Consider the following 6,448-nt stretch of genomic DNA (forward strand, 5'->3'; position numbering starts at 1 on the left):
TCCATAACAAATCACTCACAAGCACATCCACTTTTTGCTCATTTTAATGAGAAAGTTAAATTGCCCAGCAGCAGGATTCCCACAGTGTCACAAGATCACGAGAGAAGTGCTTGATCACACATCATACTAAACACATCAAACGCCATGTAATCAAAATCTTGCCGAAAAAAATAACCATCACCAATTTTTTGTTTGTATTGTTTATAAGATGTTTGTACAAGAAGAGAAAGCAAATTAACAGATATATGTATCTTATATTTATTCCCTTAAATTAGGAAAACATTTTTATAATCAATCATTATTTTCAGTCTCTAGAGGATCCAGAAATGTAATTTTACTACAATGAAACAAAAGGTATTCTAGCCTTCTTTCTTTTACTTTCAAAATTCTTCATCCTCCTGTGCCGCAAACATATACACGTATACACACACACACACACACACACACACACACAACACACACAAACACACACAAACACACACGCAAACACACACACAGAGCCCCTTTAGTTTTCAGGTTTGACCTTTAAATACACTGTCAGTTTTTTTTATACATCTTTGTTGAGATACAAACACAACCTGAAATTGCCTTTAGGCTCCTGTTCACAATCCCACAATCAATGCTTTGTGACATTTAGAGGGGAGGAGGAGGGAGGTAAACGTGAGTACAAGAGTGTTTGCATGCATGTGTGCGTGCATGCATTTTACTGTGAGTACAAACCAACAACTAGATAGACAGGTAAGGTCAATTTAGCTGAACTGCTGTTCTAACCAGCACCTGCTTACATTCATTAAAGTACACTTTTTGAAGTAAATGGAACACAGCCTTGTTGTCACTTCCCTATTCTGTACCTCTGGTCTGAACGGTGCAATTTCTGGGAGGTCAACAATCATTTTCAGTTTAATTTCTACAAAAACAAAGAGGTGACATTGGCTGTTAAGAGATCTGCCTCCATTTTCCTCCAAGTGTGTAGTATAAATAGTGTATAAGACCATATTATGAAGCTGGGGAGCCATCTGAATGCACAATATAAACATTGTCTATACACTGCTGAAATCAATACACATCTGATCTAGCTATCCCAGCTAATGGAGGGCAAAGTAGTGGAAGTATTGACAATGTGTGTACAGTAGCATTGAATCAATATCAGCCACTCACTCCATAGAAATGCTAAAATGATAGTAATTAAAAGAAAACAGAGAATAAATGAATGCCGGCTATAACCGCGATGTCAAACTCATAAAAAGGAGGATCTTTCTTGGCACCAGAATGTTTTAGTGCACATGACCTATTGGGAAATTGAACAGGCCTTCTGAATAGCCAATACAGTGTCAAGCACTGCAGAGGCCACACTGTCAATAACAACAATGGGTTGCTCTGCACTCACACTCTCTTGCACATAATTGACAAGTAGAAGCATTTCTGTGGCGTCCAGTCGATGAAGTGAATTTGACCAGGCGTATCCTGGAGTGTGCACGTTTTTTGTCAGAATACCCGTTTCTTCTTTCTGTCTACTAATTTGTGTGCACACTGACAACCTGTTGCCTTCTTTTCTTCTGGTAGGTGAACGCAATGTTGGACACACTTGAGACTAATTATGTACCAGCGTGATTGAAATGTTTGTTCAACTGCAGCCACTTCAATCAGCAATCAACAAGAGCGTCATCCCTGTCTTGGTGGGTTGAGGACATCGGCTTGTCAACAGGGACTGTGGTGGCTGCCCAAACTGTCAGAACAATGAAGGAGATGGTGATGATGAAGGCTCCCTGCAGATGTGACTATTTGTAGCTCATGCATCTGTTGATTTTGACACAAAAATGCATTTATATATATATATATAAATAAATATATAAAGAACATATCTCAGTGTGTTAAATGACTGATCATTTTTTACTGATTTTTTTGAATGTCGAATAACAACAGTATCATAAGAGAATACTGCTTTACTATCCTAAGGTTTAGGGATCCTCCAAGAAAGACCCCCCTCCAGAAAATGGCACATCTTTTTGTTTTTACAGCACAAACCAGTCTGCTCTTTCTTGGAAACGTCCCTCTCAGCCCCCAGGCTGTCCTCAGAGTCTTTGTAGGTTGACCATTTAAAGGTTAGGATCTGCTCCGGGGGACGAGTTCATCAATTAGGAGGAGGTCAAAGTTCAGGGTCCAAGTGAGCCAGTTTTATGTTTTTTAACCCGTGGTCACATTGCATTACTGTTTCTTCAGATTTTTAAAGGGTATTGCAAGAACTTATATATATGTATTTAAGTTAGTCATGAAATTTTCTCTTATACCCAGTACGTTCATATTTGCCTTGATGTACAAATCTAACTAAAAAAATATATATATATATGTTTCCCTCAAACCTAATTGACAATGCAATTTTTGTTGTATGGGAACGTTATTTTTAGGAGACCAGGCCAATCAAGCAGTAAAACATGGAGAGTGCTGATGATGATGTGACTCACTGCCTCGCAAGAGAGTTTGAATGTAGTTGTTGGATTGGTGTGTTTGTCCAATCAGGTGGAGGAAAGGCTCTGATGCCTGAGTGAAGGTACTCTGCATGTGTGTGTGAAGGTGGTATTAAACTGACAAATTCTCCAAACTGAGCCTTACCAGTTTGTAATAAGTGAAGCAAAAAAAAGGCAGAAATTGTTGGCATTGTGATGCTGATAGTGTGCCTAAATAAAAAATTGACAAGTTTGCTATCAACAGTTAGGAGCTTGCAAAGATTTAATCTGTTTACAGTATAAAACACCGCCTCAAACTGTTAAGAACGCACAAAGCTATGTTACAGCTCAACTATATCCAAACAACATCAAACACACAACAATTGGATTAAGGTATTAGTGCATTTGACACAAATAAGCATATTGTGACAAATGTCATCTGTCTAGACGGGAACAGAATCACAAAAATAGTGACACCCCCCAAAACCAGCCAACTGAGAGACACTGATGCCCCAAAGCCACGACGTCTCATAACAATGGGATTAAAACAGCATTAATACACATGTTCAAAAACAACTCTCCAACCCTTATATCCCTCTCTACATCCTCTTTCTCGATTCGCCCCAAAAACACTTCCCAAATAATCAGCTTAAGTCGTAAGACCGGAGCCTTTTATTTAAGTTCACTATCAAAGACTGGCATGATTCATGTTCCTTTCAAGAAATCAAATTCAGCAATTATAAGAGTTAGAAATGAAATGAGGTTGTCAGGATTTCAATATCAGCTCCGTTGTCTACCATTCAGTCTGATCCTCTGTGAGAAAGGTTTCATTGCTTTTTTGCATGAATTAACCAGAACTTAGACATACTGACAACAGCATCTACGTTTAATTTATTCAAACTCATCGGCACTATAATCCATCTGAGACTATTACCTTTTGTCTGGACTGTGAATCGTATCACATTAATCCCTCCCAATCGTATCTGTCGTTGGCTCAGATGGGATTGATTTAATTCACAGCCAGGGCAGTCAATACCTGTAACTAATGCTAATTTAGATGTAAATGATACTGTCCAAAAAAAAACCTCTACAGTCAAGGTCATGTGAGGAAAAAGGGCTGATGGTGTGGAAGCAGGGCAATGGTGGACTGACAAAGAAAATGCAGCACAAGCAATGCAAGTGGTACTTGAGATGTTGAATAGAGTAGAGAAGAGTCTACCAAACTGTGACCTTGAAAAAAATACATATAAACAAATAAACAAAGCTGATTAGTAGTATGACCTCCTACTCTGAAAACACGTGAGGATTCCTCGTTCCTGGCAGCATGTCCACCATCGTAAATATACAGGATGTGGTCTGTAATAGACAAGGACAATCTGCAGGACTTTCCAAAAGAGTGTACCATTACCCAGCCAGCTGACACTACAACTTCCATTTTTAGGAGCTTTTACTGAGTTTGCTCTCCGTGTTATTTTCAAATTTTACACTGAGCTGATAAAAAATACATATCTCACAGAAAAAAGATCCACTTTAAAATACAAACACAGCTCTCTGGACAGGATTGAAATTACAGAAGGAAATACAGACCAGCTAGTTAAATGAAATAAAGTAGGTTTCAGCTGTAATTACTACTCAGGTGGAGGTGAAAAATGACCATATATGTGCTCCACACCCGATTCAATTTACTGACCAGCACAGGTAATATTAAAACCAACCTACCTCGCTGAGAGGAACAAACCCAATCCAAATAATAAGCAGCTAATTTTCTTTTCACCATTTTTCTCTTGACTTACTATTACCAAAAGCATCTTCTGAGTTCAGAATTGCATATATTCTGTAAGAAAACTTAATTTACCGTTCAGTGTCCTCTTGCAGCAGGAAACACACAGTCACACCTTTTGGGCGCATGGCACACACATGTCCTGTGCAATAGGATTTCTATCTCAGTTGTGATTCTTTTTAACCCTTTATACATCTCAAAAACAACACACTGAGCACAATACTAAATTATACTCACTGCCCCAACCACTCACCCACACAGTATAATTGCCCAGTTGAGGCTCTAGGAGGATAGATGCTGGTACTACTGGGACCAATGTGGTCACTTTAATGGATTAGCTGCAAACACAATAGCTAACACACACCATATTGCATTTGAAATAACCTAATCCATTCTTTTTGACAGTGACGCTGGCTAATTCTGTCTTGAGGTAACTGATGGTGAGTGTGTGTGTTTATGTGTGTGTGTCTCCTCCAGCCACCAGCAGCGCAACCCTCTCTGACCTTAAAACACGAGTTTAATCCCCAGGGAGAGGCCCAGAGTGGCCCGATACACCCTCCAACACACACGCAAACACACACACAGCTGGCCGCTCATGTGACACACTCCCTGCAGCGTGGGAACAAACCCTCTTGACAGCAGACGGGAGAGAGCTAAGGAGGGACTGTGTGTGTGTGTGGGTGTGTGTGTGTGTGTGTGTGTGTGTGTGTGTGTGTGTGTGTGTGTGTGTGTGTGTGTGTGTGTGTGTGTGTGTGTGTGTGTGTGTGTGTGTGTGTGTGTGTGTGCGTCCATTTGTGTCCCCTGGATGCTCCTCTAGTCACTTGCATGTGGTGTGTGACTCTGATCAACTCTTCTTGTGTTTGTGTGTGATTCAAAGGGGAGATCAGAGGACGACCGTTAACAATGATATCACTTCAGCCTCCATAAATCTGGTTCTACCAGATGGGGGGCGAAGAGAAGAAAACAAGTGTCAGGAATGAAAGAGAGGTGTGTTTGGCGCCTGGTGGGTGATGGAGAGAAAAGGGAGAGATGAAGGAAGAAAAGAAGAAAAGAGAGAAGTGGCGCCGTTGGCATGGGACAAGCATGTACATAAACGGAGAGAGAGATTTTATTAAAGGACCGACATCAGAAGAGACTAAGACTTCCTGTGTTCCTCTCAGCGTTTCTCTGTCTTCATTATGGTCTTTGTTTTGTTTTGACTGTCTTGACTGGAAAAATTGAAGATGTTATTTTGCTTTGTTAGTTCTTGCAGTTGTTTTAGTGCCATTTGCACTAAGTTCTTACAGGAAAGGTTCTGTCATGCTCTAACAACCGGTGCAGAAGTGCCCTTGAGCAAGCCGGGCAGCCCTGACAGTGCAGCTGTGAAAGTGTAGGGATGTGTGAATGTTAAGTCCATGGTCATCCTGTGCTTTCTTCCCTTTTCATCTTCGTCATTAGTCAAACAGCGCACGAAGCTCCCCAGGAAGTAGAGAAATTACATTTTCACATTCCGCTCTCTCATCTCTACCGTTCCCCCTTTTCTTTCCCCCCACTGGCTCTCCTCCCCACCTTGTTTCTCTCACCCTTTATTGCTCTCAGTCTTTCATGTACAGATCAGAGAAGCCTGCCACTTACCACAGGAGTCTTGAGAGGCTTTCCAATAAAAGCCGGTGTTACATGCCTGATTTAACAGGGAACACACAGAGACCCCTTTGTCTCCCTTTCTCTGACTTTCCTCAGCACATACCTGTCTATAGGATATCCCTCTCGCTTCCTTTTTCAAACACTGTCTCTGTAATGTCACTCACTCATGGACTCTCACTCTCTTTTGCACACACACACACACACACACACACACACACGTTGGCCTGCCCCAGCTCTTGTTCTCTCACAATGGGATTAGTGGTGTGATTCCTCCACTCCTTTTAAGTGGGCACACCACCAATCCACTTACCATAGACTCGGCTGAATACTAAAAAGAGTGAAGAGGAGGGGAGCAGAAAAAGGAGGGGATGAGGAAAAAGTAGGGAAGATGAAAGGATATATGGACGGGAGAAGAATGGAGGGAGGATAGATGAAAAGAGGACATGGGTATGAGGAGTTCAGGTCACAGAAAATGAATCCTGTTTGTGTGTGAAATTAGTCAACACTTTTTAGATGATAAAGTATAACTATGGGGAAAAGACAGGATGGAGGGATGGAGGGAGGACAACAAGACAAAGCAAAGAAAGAGAAGCAAGAGAAC

Source organism: Anoplopoma fimbria, chromosome 7 (assembly GCF_027596085.1).
Source record: "Anoplopoma fimbria isolate UVic2021 breed Golden Eagle Sablefish chromosome 7, Afim_UVic_2022, whole genome shotgun sequence".
Classification (NCBI taxonomy): Eukaryota; Metazoa; Chordata; class Actinopteri; order Perciformes; family Anoplopomatidae; genus Anoplopoma; species Anoplopoma fimbria.